The sequence below is a fragment of the Engystomops pustulosus genome, chromosome 11 (genome assembly GCF_040894005.1).
Source record: "Engystomops pustulosus chromosome 11, aEngPut4.maternal, whole genome shotgun sequence".
Taxonomy (NCBI): domain Eukaryota; kingdom Metazoa; phylum Chordata; class Amphibia; order Anura; family Leptodactylidae; genus Engystomops; species Engystomops pustulosus.
In genome coordinates this window covers 16,467,846-16,480,712 of record NC_092421.1, presented here as the reverse complement: position 1 = coordinate 16,480,712, position 12,867 = coordinate 16,467,846, and the positions used below count along the sequence as shown (strand labels likewise).

Genomic DNA, 12,867 nt, shown 5'->3' with positions numbered 1-12,867 from the left:
ATGTGTGAAAGTCACTTCACACACTGAACTCCTTGACATCTTGTTAGTGTCTGATGAATAGAAGGATCCAGTCGAAAAGGCTCACAAATATCCACTCAGTGTTATCTGGGAATGCCCCAAGGATCAATGTCAGAAATACTGCAGTTATGTCCAATATGATCCTGAGAGGATGTTCCTGCTGCTAATTTGGTGATATTTAGCCCTTGGAGAACACTGTATAAACCTAGTGCCTGAAAACCATCATGTATCATTAGGATAATAAGTGTCTCCTCAATCCTCCCTGAGGCAATGTTAGCCCCAAGAAGATGCTGTGGCCAAAATAAAAAAAAACAGATGCTTGTAACAAAATACAGTATTGGATACACAATTTACTTACAACATTGAGCATAGGTTATTAAAATTGCAGAGAGGTTTGTAATGAGGCCAGTAAGAAAAGAAAATGAGTGTGAATCCCATTGTTATATTTTTAGCTTGACTATACAGTTTCAAGACAATTGGAAGAAAAGGCATAAATGCAATCATGATTTCAGATGGCGAAAAGGCAAAAAACTTCCCAATACAGAAAAGTCAGGTTATTCAACAACAGGGAAAAAATGTAATGAGACCAGAATGGTAGTCTCGTAAAAGGAAACGTACCACTTAGGAAGTGCCGGAGAGCCAGTGACATCATGCGCGCTTGGTGCGCCAAAGCTGCTTCAGCTATAAAGATTAAAAAGTGTGTAAACCACGATACAGGGGTTTATGACACTAATGAAAGTAAGCACCGGCACCAGCTCACCCTGAGCTGGTGCTCGGTATTTGCATCTTACATCTACCTTTTCAAGTGGTAGGTTTCCTTTAAGTAACAGGGTAAATGTTGGCCATCTTCTTTGAGAAAGATAGATGTGCGACCATCAAATGAGTTTTCCAGGTAATCCGAAAACCCCTATGGAACAGGGTAAGCAAAACAGTTACCCTGCTCTTTCTGATGTTATGTCCCTTTACTGTGACTGATTTGGGCACTTTGGGATTCCCACTTCTTCTACTTCACCCAAGGGCTTGTACAGTAATAATGTGAGCAGCGTCGGTCTGGCCCGCCGGGGGGCCGGGGAATCCCCCGGTGGGCCCTTACTCCTGTCACCAGGGTTGGTCTGGCCCGTGGGCCCTGACTCCTGTCACTATGGCAGGGGCCTCCGATCGGATGCAACGGAGACCCCTGCCAGTGGCTGCAATAGTACTTGATACGGCCGGAAACGGCTCCATCGAGTACTATCACTGACTGCAGCCGAAACACTGAGTGCGAACGTCGCCGGGTACTTTCCGGCGCACGGCGCACTCAAGCCCTAGATGACCGGCCGCGCAGTGACCTCGTCGCGCGGCCACGTCGTGACGTCATCGCGCGGCCGCGTCGTGACGTCATCGCGCGGCCGCTCATCTCTCACAGCAGCACCAGGGACTGGAGCTGCAGGATCAGGTGAGGTGATTTTTTTTTTTTTTTTGCCTTGATAAATTAAGGAGGGGAAGGGGGCCCTTAATTAAATATGGAGGGGAGGGGGAGCACTTAATAAATTATGGAGGGGAGGGGGAGGACTTAATAAATTATGGAGGGGAGGGGGAGGACTTAATAAATTATGGAGGGGAGAGGGCGCCCTTAATAAATTATGGAGGGGAGGGGGACCCTTAATAAAATATGGAGGGGAGGGGGGTTCCTTACTAAATTATGGAGGGGGACCCTTAATAAAATATGGAGGGGAGGGGGGTTCCTTAATAAATTATGGAGGGGAGGGGGGTTCCTTAATAAATTATGGAGGGGAGGGGGGTTCCTTACTAAATTATGGAGGGGGACCCTTAATAAAATATGGAGGGGAGGGGGTGCCTTAATAAATTATGGAGGGGAGGGGGACCCTTAATAAAATATGGAGGGGAGGGGGGTTCCTTACTTAATTATGGAGGGGAGGGGGACCCTTAATAAAATATGGAGGGGAGGGGGGTTCCTTAATAAATTATGGAGGGGAGGGGGAGCACTTAATAAAATATGGAGGGGAGGGGGGTTCCTTAATAAATTATGGAGGGGAGGGGGTACCTTAATAAATGATGGAGGGTGGGGGCATGCCTCAATATATTATGGAGGGGAGGGGGGACCCTTAATAAAATATGGAGGGGAGGGGGGAGACCTTAATAAAATATGGAGGGGAGGAGGCGCCCTTAATAAACTATGGAGTTGAGGAGGGGAGACCTTAATTAAATATGGAGGGGTGGGGGGACCCTTAATAAATTATGGAGGGGAGGGGGTCCCTTAATTAAACATGGAGGTGTGGCGGTGCCTTAATATAATATGGAGTGAGGGGGTTCCTTAATAAATTATGGAGGGGAGGGGGTCCCTTAATAAAAGGGCTTGGAATGACAGTGTTCATTGGGAGCCTTAATAAAATATAGAGGGGGATGGCAGTGTGTATTGGGGGGCATATTAAAATCTGCAGGGGGGCAAGGTGTATGACATTGTTTTATCCAGGTGACATTATACTGTAAGTAACTGTGGTATTTTTAGGGGCGCAGTGCGGGGGATCTGCTTCCCAGAGCTGAACACATCTGCCAGAAAATTCTGCAACCAGATTTTACGACGCTTCTGGACGTGAAGGAGAAGACAAGTCACCTGTGAGGTACAAGATCCTACTTCTATCTGTGTGAGATCTGTATTGTAGGTTTTACCTTCTAAGGCTACATTCACACTACCGTATGGGGGACGTATATACGGCCGATATACGTCCCCCATAGACAGCACCCAAGGGAGCGGTACGGTGCAGCACCACATCGCTCCGTACCACATACTCCGAACACTTACATCCCTAACCACAGCCCAGTCACCAGCAGAAAGCCCGGGACACCAGGGGTAACTCTTATACTATCCCTAGCATTAATGCCCTGAGATAACATCACCCCTGCAGCCCCTGTAACCAAACCAAGAGCTGAGCACTAGCAGAGAGGGAGGGAGAAAGGGATTAGCTTATCCTTTACTTCACTGCCCCCGCTAGTGCTTAGAAATTCTCTCATCCCAGAATATTTCTATGTAGTAGTAGGTGTATCCAGGTACCCCAGTCCGACCCTGAATGTGAGCCCCATCATAGACATGGGAAGTCAAAGCGGACTAAGTATATTGTAATTGTTACCCCCCCTCCAAACCCAAAGTGTTTTCAAATGCATCCAGAAAAACTATTATTATTCAAATCTGGACAATGATTACAATTTCTCAACTCTATGTTGTTCCAAGCAAAAGCATAAATGAGCTGCATTTCACAAAACTAATAATTGATAGCAACACGTAGACACCTTTAACCTTGTGTTACAATATAACAAAACATCTTGTTACACATATCTGGATATGCCAAGAACAAAGTTTAGAAAAGATACATAAGTTATTATGTAAGTGAAGGAACTGCAAATCAAATTAAATTTGTAGGCTTAAAAAAGTGGTGATCTTTTGGAGGGGTTTTACTCCAATGTACTCTTATGGACTGTAATGACTATTTAACCCCTCAACATTGTAGGAGTTTATTCCATTGTAAGTCCCCCAGGAAAACAAAGGGTACTGCTGTAGGTGATTAGTACCCCTTCAGGTCCAGCACAAAACAAAATAATAATGCTCTATGTAATGTACATGTAAGTCCTCCATACCAGAAGTCATGTCATGTAGAGGGTAAGTGAGCTATGATACCAATTCCTCCTCAACTGTCCCTGTGACCACCATAAGTGAAGGCCCCCAACTAAGCAATGTTTTGTTTACTGTATAATGTGAAGGACAGAAAAAGGGTAGAAAAAAAACTAAAGTCATCAAAAAAAGTCAAAACCAGGATATTGAATTAGGGAATTGCAAACCAGAGAATAATTTAAGAACAAACAGTAGTCACAACAAGATGACAGCTTCGTACAAAATCAGGGAATGGTCATGAAACCGATGACGAATGGTCCAGGTCAGACAGTATTCACACACAGGTAGGCAAAACAAACATCTGACAGGAGCTCCATTGTTGAGGAGTTTTTATACTTTAACAACTGAAGGTTTAACTTTTGCCAACTTCTCTTCTTAACAATACCAACTGAATATGTGACTGTATGCATTTGGTAGATGCTTTCTTCTCTAGCTTTCCTATGAGGGTCTTGAGGGTCAAGTTGAACTCTGCAACACAATGGCGGGAATTTATCAATGTGTTGCATGGTCCACCAGTGCAGAGATAGACAACACTAGTATGTTGCTGTACAAGGTTTGTGATGAGAAATTCTGGCACAGTGTAAGGCTGTATTCACATGACCATAGGTGGATGTATATACGTCCCCCATTGGCCAGCGATGGGCTCACGGAGCAATGCAGTGCAACACACATGTGGCACTGTACCGCACCGTACATGGGGAAAAAATAGGACATGTCTTATCCTTCCCCTGTGATACAGCACCGTGCACTGCTATGGAGAGGGGAGGTGTCCGCCCGGCTACATACATTGTATAGATCGTATGAATCCAGCCTAAGACTTTTGAGTTCTACTTTAGACCCTACTTTTAGTTAGTCTAAAGTATATATGCCACAATGCAGTGCATCCTCTTATTGTTTTGGCTCATAGACCATTTTTCACCTGGAAGCTACCCCAATTTTTCAGAGACCACACCCTTTTCCTGAGATCATGCCCCCTTAGTCGGAAAAATGTTCTTTTAAAAAACTAATAGCCTTAATATATGTGGCACAAGGCATTTCCAACTGTGAATTACATGAATTACATTTTTTTGGGGGGAAAATATATGCATGACCTTTGTATAGAATAAGAATTGTTGGTTAATCAGTGGAGGTGAGACAGCCATCTCCACTGCACATCAATTGTTACTAAGACTATGGACAGAGCTAGAAGCAGCTGGTACTGCAGTGTAATGGATGGCCTAGCTCTACTCCTCTGTAGCCTGCGGTAAGCCTGGATAGATGCTACGCTATGAAATTAGTTCTCATCTTCCAGCTTCATTCATGATGTCAAACTGTTGGTTGCTGGCATAGGTCATGCATGCCCCCCCCCCCCCTCTATTTTTTAAAATTATTCTGCTGTATTGTTTCTATATTTCTCTAATTGAAATGGCTACACATTTTTTATGAAGTGTCATGTAAGAAACTATGGGGCTCATTTAGTAAGGGTCCGAACGGTGCACTTTTGTCGGGTTTCCAGAATATTTCTGTTTTGCGCCGAATTGCCCCGGGATTTTGGCACACGCAATCGGATTTTAGCGCATCGGTGCCGGTTTGCACATGACAGAAATCAGGGGGGGAATCACGCCGGACCTGAATCCTCGTCCGACAACGCACCGCGGGATCGTGACGGGACCAGGTAAGTAAATCTGCCCCCATGTGCTTGTTCTTGTATTCATTCACCATTAGCATTAGTAACTTTTTTCTTGTTTTCGGAAGAGAGTATTTTATCTTGTTAAAGAAAAAACGTTCGTACTGAGTATTCTCATTTGAAGATTTTTAAAACTAATCAGCCTCTTCTAAGTTATTTTGGCCTCCTACATGGCTAACAGATGCTGGGTAACAAACCATAATGCCACCTATTAACCTACACATTGGATTTATCACCTTATTTGTAAAAGACACTTAGTGTTGTAGAGATTTGTTGTTGTTAGGTTTTTTTTACTCTTTAATGATTTTTTACTCTTATTCTTCAACTTCTATTATTTATGCAATATCATAGTAGAGACTTTCAGTGAAGAAGTATTCTAAAAATAAGCCATTAAAAAGGGCAGATTGGTCTTTATCTCTTCCGAGTAAAACTAACTTTACTAGATGGATACAGGTCACCATCAATTTGACCTATGGTATGATAAATTGTATTAAACCTTTCAAAATAACCCTTTGATATTTTAGAAAAATTTTTCTCAGACCTGTTATGACTGTAATAAACATGTGAAAATATAATCCACCCATATCCAAGAAAAAAAGCATATTTATTAAGGTGAATTAATTAAATTTAGCTTAATTATAGCTTCATTTATAAAAAAAAATGTCTTAATTAATAAAGGTGTAAAGACCCACAACACTGTGATTGTTCTACACGTGTGGTGTTTACTAGAGCATGCTGAAGTTTTTACAAAGACCTGAAATCCCTCCATCTGTTCACAGTCAGGGATTAAATTAAATCCCATTGAGCCTCTGCAGTCTGAAACCTAGGGAACAGTAGTAATTGGTTGTTAAGTTAATTGAGAGTGTTGTCACTTGACTTTTTTGAATCTTAAAAATATTTTTGTAAATAGGACACGAAAAGATTATACGTATCATATAAATAGTAATAAAAGAAACTACAAATATGGAGATACATCTCTGTATGGTATGGATCAAACTTGGTAGTGCCACATTATATACATTTTACAATCCCTTATTTTAGTCCCTGTCTTAAAGTGCTTCCAATATAAATTACATGTACAGGCAGTCCCCGGGTTACGTACAAGATAGGTTCTGTAGGTTTGTTCTTAAGTTGAATTTGTAAATCAGAATTGTATACTTTATAAATGTAGATCCAGACAAAATTTTTTGGGTCTCTGTGACAATTGGATTTTAAAAATGTTGGATTGTCATAAAAACCAGGATTAACAATGAAGCTTCATTGCAGACATCTTTGATAATTGTAACAGCTGTTTATTGTAGCCTAAGTCAAATGTACAGCAAATTACCCACATCCAGGGGGCCGTTTGTAACTAGGGGTCGTCTGTAAGTCGGGTGGTCTTAAGTAGGGGACCGCCTGTATGCTTCTTTTACATGTAAGCTTTATAGGTAGGCAATCTTCATTTTTGTGGAGTCATAGATCCTGCTACCCCCTTTTGAAAATGTCCTTTTTTTTAAATAAAGATTAAGTAAAATATTTAAATATTTTCTTTAATTTATTCTTTCACATGCCTACAGTAGTTAAAAAAAAATAACTGTAAAAACTTTTTTTTTTATATTTATCAAATCTATTCATATCATCTATTATATAACCAGTCTTATAGAATAACTTCATAAACGTATGTACTATATAAAGGACATGTAAAAGGTTTTATAATGGATTCAATAGTACAATACTGGTGAATGATGTATGCGCTACTATACACACACTTTACTAGGCTGTAGACAGTACAGCAATCAAATGCATTTTTTAATATATTCTAAAAATTAACCTGACAAGGACACATCTACTTTTCTAGATCAAGGACATGATGTGCCCAAACAATTATAAACTTGAATCCAAGAATGTTGATAATAATGTAATAAGATAAAATCATTGTGACTGCACATGAAACAATAATGAACCTGCTTGGGCAAAGACATTTCACAAGTGGAAAGAATCTGGTAATACAAAGTAGTAAGTCAACAAATACATGTGCTCTTATCTCGCCTAACATATAGTTCACACACATTGTTGTTGTGTCTTGTTTTTTTTATGCTACACTTGGCACTATATATATATGGCATAACTTCCACTCCAATACATTGTAATCTTGTCCAAAATTTCTGTACATGGCATAAATATCAAAGGCAAAAGCTTCTGCCGTAATTGTCGTAGATGGCAGGGAAGGAACCATTGCTCATTCTAATTATGCTACGAGATCAACAGAATCCTCTAATTCTTCTATTTGGCAAGTTGAACAGAGAGCCACTTTGTACTCTATACATAACATAACAACACGGAAAATAATCTGTATTATAAGGAGAAGACAATAGTGTCATTCCTTAGATCAAGTTTCAAAACAGGTAGTGCCAATAGAAATGCTACAAATATTGCAATACCACAGATGGTACAGTTTGGATCAAAGTGCTTGCAAGATGCTAAAAAAAACATATCAGCATTCCTTGGAAGACTCATAATTTTATTGATCTCACCTGAATAAATTTCCCCGAAGACCCATCGGCATTCGTCTTGAAGTGTCACTTTTGGGAGGATCTCTGTGAATACTTCATCTTGAGTAATCAGGGGTGAAATTTTGGCTACCCATCAGCTCCGCACAATGCAGGGAAGCTTGGACAACAAATTGCCTTTCTCGTTTCTCTCCACAACCAAATCCCAAAGAAGATTAAAGATGTAGATGCCAGGCTCAGTCCTAAAGCCTACACGCTGGCAGACGTTCAGATCCTGCATCAATGTACTTTCTAAATTCTAAATTGGAACAGTAGTTAACTACAGTATGTATGTGTATGACTGGGAAATGTATTGTAGTGGTTTACAAGAACATTTCTATTGATTCTTGTGGATTTGTATGAACATATTTTTCATTATTGTTTTGCTGACTCTGACTACACACAATGCAGATCCTTGTTTTTCTATTTCCTTTTATTGTTTAATAGATAAGTTCAGAATGTTCTGCATTGCGCATCCTGCTTATTATTATATAACAATCTTGAGCATTGTACTACAATGCCATAAAGACTACTACATGGATGTTTACAGAATCGAGGTAGTACTGTACTTCTGTAAATGAACTTTATTTCAATATTTATTTGGGACAGTATTGCATATGCATAGTTGTTGGACTTGTAGATGCGGTATGTGTAGCATTGTTTAAAAAAACTTTTTTGAAAAAATAGTCAGCTCATTACCATGTGAATACACCGTTGTCCAATATGGAGTACCGGGCGAGGAGGAGGATCCGTGCCGGCTTCGGTTCGGAATTAAAAAGAATCTCCAGCACTTCAATTGTTAGAAAAATATAAAACCTTCACTTTACTATATTGAGACATAATAAAAACTAAAGATGTACATCCATAGAAAAAGATCTATGCGTTTCGAGCCATGTTTCTGGTCATGACCTAAACTTATTTCTATAAACTCACTGCTACTTATACCAAACAGAACAGCTTCAAGTTACACACCTGCATGGTAGCTAATTGTTAACCACTTCCTTTCCACTATATGGGTACATCAAAATGCATCCATATTGAAAAAAAGCAACAAAAATAAATCAAACGTCAACAATAAAATTTATGCTAATACATGAAGCATTAATTCAGATTTTGAGGTATTATTTGAACAAAATATACTTTATACAGGCAGTCCCCGGGTTACATACAAAATAGGGTCCAGAGGTTTGCTCTCAAGTTGAATTTGTATGTAAGTCGAAACTTGTAGATCCAGATAAAAAATATTTGGCCCAAGTGACAATTGGAGTTTAAACATTTTTTGCTGTAATGGGACCAAGGATTATCAATAAAGCTTCATTACATACACCTTACAGCTGATCATTGCAGTCTGGGACTATAGTAACATCCAGAGAGCATCACCAGAGGTCAGAGGGGTCTGTCTGTAACTATGGGTTGTCTGTAAGTCGGGTGTCCTTAAGTAGGGGACCGCCTGTATCAATAATTCTTGGGGACAGTATTGATTATGCATAGTAGTAGGACTTGTAGATGCGGTATGTGTAGCGTTGTGGCCTGGACAAAAGTGGGGGAACTCCAATACATTTTTGTAACAGCAACACAAACACCTTCAAAAGGCAATGTGCCTGGAGCATTTATAGGGTCTGAAAAGAGCAGGGGCGCACGCACATAATATTATTATGCTCGGTCCAGATATTACCCCCCACCACCACCAACACCCATACAGTAATTATATTCCCCCAGATAACGCCAACATAATGTGACCGATAGCCATGACACCTAATAGTGATAAAATTATACTACCACTTTTTAAACCCTGCACTTTGCTATTCCTTCCACAGTAGGAATAAATTTTAGACGATTATTTTAAAAGCTTTGCCTTTGATGTATATTGCAATTACAGTAATATTACTCGTCCTAATTCTAATGCAGTTTCGTACACAAGGCAGTTAGAATGTTACCCATTGCTTAACAGCAAAGATGGCACAAATGGTACAACACTATGGACACCTACGATACTATCCCTCATTTATTATTTGTGACTTTTTATGCCTTAGTTTGTCTTGTTTTCCTGATTTTTTTGGCTCTAGTAGGCTGGAGTACTTTATCATAAAGTGTATTGATACATTTCTCCCAAACCAAAAGGAAAATAAACTTATTTGGCTTCTTTAAAATGACTTTGGGAATTAAAGTGTTTTTCTCAATTAATAGAGGACATCTACCATCAGATTTACTGATGGTAGACTACCCTAACTTACTTGCTCGTTATGTTCTCTAGGGGATGGCACCATTTTTGATTAGTTTTTTAACATAGGGATTCCCGTAAAAATGACTTTTTACAAATATGTTATTGAGCCTCTTGGCTCCTCCATCTAATAATCTATGCACGTCCCCACTGTCAATATTCCCCTTTGTCCAGTCTGTTCATTCACAGGCAGCTGGTGACGTCAAATTCCAACCTGCACAATGAAAGGAGGATTGTGCATGCGCGAGACTTGCAGAAAGCCTAGTTACATCACCAGCAGTCTGCTGATAGTGGACGCGACAATGGGCAATATTTACTAGACCAAACCTAGAATTACTGAACTAACATACTGGGGCATATTTATCAGGACCTCTGCACCACATCAGTGGCGCAGAGTCCCTGAAATAATCGCAAATGCTATTTGGCCCAATCTACCACCTTCACGACAGTGGGGTGTGAAGGGAGTACGCGGCTGGTCGAGTGGAGGGCGCGGCCGGCCAGGATATGGCCAGCGTGGGGCATTACTGTCCCCGCCCTGGTGCACTCACTACCGCCGGCGACTTTTCACGGCGGCTGCATTTATTTCTATGCCAGGCCCTGCCTAGCTTACAATAAATGCTGCGCGGCAGCCTGTCTGATGCATCAAGAGGCAGAAGTCTTTTGATGTATCCCGCTGCGAATATGCAAGGGCGGGCATATCATATCTGATTAAAGAAGAGAATTTATCTTTCAGAGCAAATTTGCCAGTGGCACCTAAGTGGCTCTGGCAGCATTAATTTTGGCACCAGCATGTTGTTGGCAGCTTGCACCACCGTTTTTGGGAGGATTGTTGCACCTCCTTATGTCGTTGGGGAGCAATGATGCTTCCCAAAATGGTGGTGCCCTGCTCCTCTAGCAAGTTGATGCCAGCACAGATGCGGCTGCAGCTATTTAGATTCAACTGGCGATTTTGCAACTGGGATTTAAACAGTTATCGTCTACAATCAGTGCCAGCACCAATCGCGGGTGTTAAAGACAGGGGGGTTGATCCAAAACAAGACATGAACTTGGGCGACCTTAACCCTCAAAGTTCGGTACATACCTGAACTTTGTTGTTCATGTCCACTCAACACATATCAAGCACCGATTTCGGGTGATTTCTAATCAGTGCCAGCACCAATCGAGGGTGTTAATGACAGGGGTTTTTTGAGCCAAAACCAGACCTGAGCTTGGTGGACCTGAACCCTCAGAGTTTGGTACATACCTGAACTTTGCGGTTCATGTCCGCTCAACACATATCATTAATAACACAAATACTATTGTTTATTGTGCATTATTATTTTTATTATTATGTCTTGAAGTGTTTTTACCTTTTACAGAACCTGATAGTTACGGTTGATATAAAAGAAGTACATTTCAATTGTAGGATGAGTGCACATTTTGGAAATAAATTGTGATTTTCCATTGAAAACAATACTGCACTTGAGTGTGGAATTTTAGGGGACCATCTGATTTTGAGAAGGAAACTCATTATTTTTCAGAAGCATTATTCAGGATTCTACTTTAAATCTAAGCGGAATAGAGGAAATTTGACATTTTAAAAATAATATGTCTATCATGTTTCCATTATATCTGTTGTATATAAAAGTATAGCATATCAGGTTGTTATTTTCCTAGAATAAATGAACAATAGCCTTTGACAGCTATCAAAGTCATGCAGCAACCATAAATAATAGGATATATGATTCCTGCTGCTGGGTGATGTTATATGGCATTTACATTCAGCCGTGCATCCAACATTTTCACCAAACATCTAAGTATCAAGATGTTCTCTATGGACATGTTACAAATGATACGGATATTTTTAACATTGTCGTTAGAGGGTGAGCTATGCAAGTAAGTATTAATATTGTATGATGTGTTAAAGAGAAGTATTACAAGATTTGTGAAGATGCATAAAGGGCATGTATTTGGCAAAATGTAATTTGTCAGTTGCTGATAAGTGGATAAAACCATATACCTAATATGAAAATGACTCCTCCCACTTGACAACAACACATAATTCTCCATGCATGGGTTATTAAACAATACTTGGCCCGAATTCTCTAAAAATTGGCCAAAATCGTGCTTAGTGATTATACAGGTAGGTCCAAATATACCATATGAGCAATATCTAAAAAAATGCAATGAGGCAGCACTCCAGTAAGTATAAAGGTGATCTTTATTCACCCATGGCAAAATAAGGTGCAACGTTTCAACTCATCCATAGACCCATTATCAAGCATGCTTGATACTTACCAGATTGCTGCCTCATTGCATTTTTTCAGATATCTGACCTTACAAACCGGTGGATCGGGTTTGTTGGAGGCGTGCACCCACCATTGGACTTGATCCATTATACTCGCTGTGCTGCTCCACAATCGAACTGTTTGCCATATGAGCAATGATTGCCACTGATTCTGTGAGCAAAAATAAATGAAAAGGCAAACCCTTTCTGCATGGATTTACAAAAAAATAGAATAATATCCCAACACAGTAGAAACCCTTTCCGATTAGTAGAAACACAAAAAATGCTTGTATACGATATCACATACATAGTTGCATGGATATATCCAAAAAGTATGTATAGAAAGCATATAATGTGAATCATTTGTAGATTTAATAGTAAACTTTAAGCTTTTTTAAAATAACAGTTCATCAGATCCTTTGCGTTTGAAGGGGTTGTCCATTGGTTCTAAAACATGGCAGTTTTATTCCGAAAACAGTGCTAAACCTGACCATGGTGGGT

The 12,867-nt window shown here is 40.1% G+C and overlaps 1 protein-coding gene across 1 annotated transcript in view; it reads right to left on the bottom strand.

Annotated features, from left to right (window-relative positions):
- Nucleotides 1–8,033, bottom strand: part of PCDH15 (protocadherin related 15) — a 934,666-nt gene extending 926,633 nt beyond the window's left edge. Inside the window, exon 1 of the mRNA XM_072131129.1 lies at nt 7,865–8,033. The gene's annotated coding sequence lies outside the window, so the exon portion shown is untranslated. The remainder of the gene's footprint in view (nt 1–7,864) is intronic.
- Nucleotides 8,034–12,867: the final 4,834 nt, after the last annotated feature.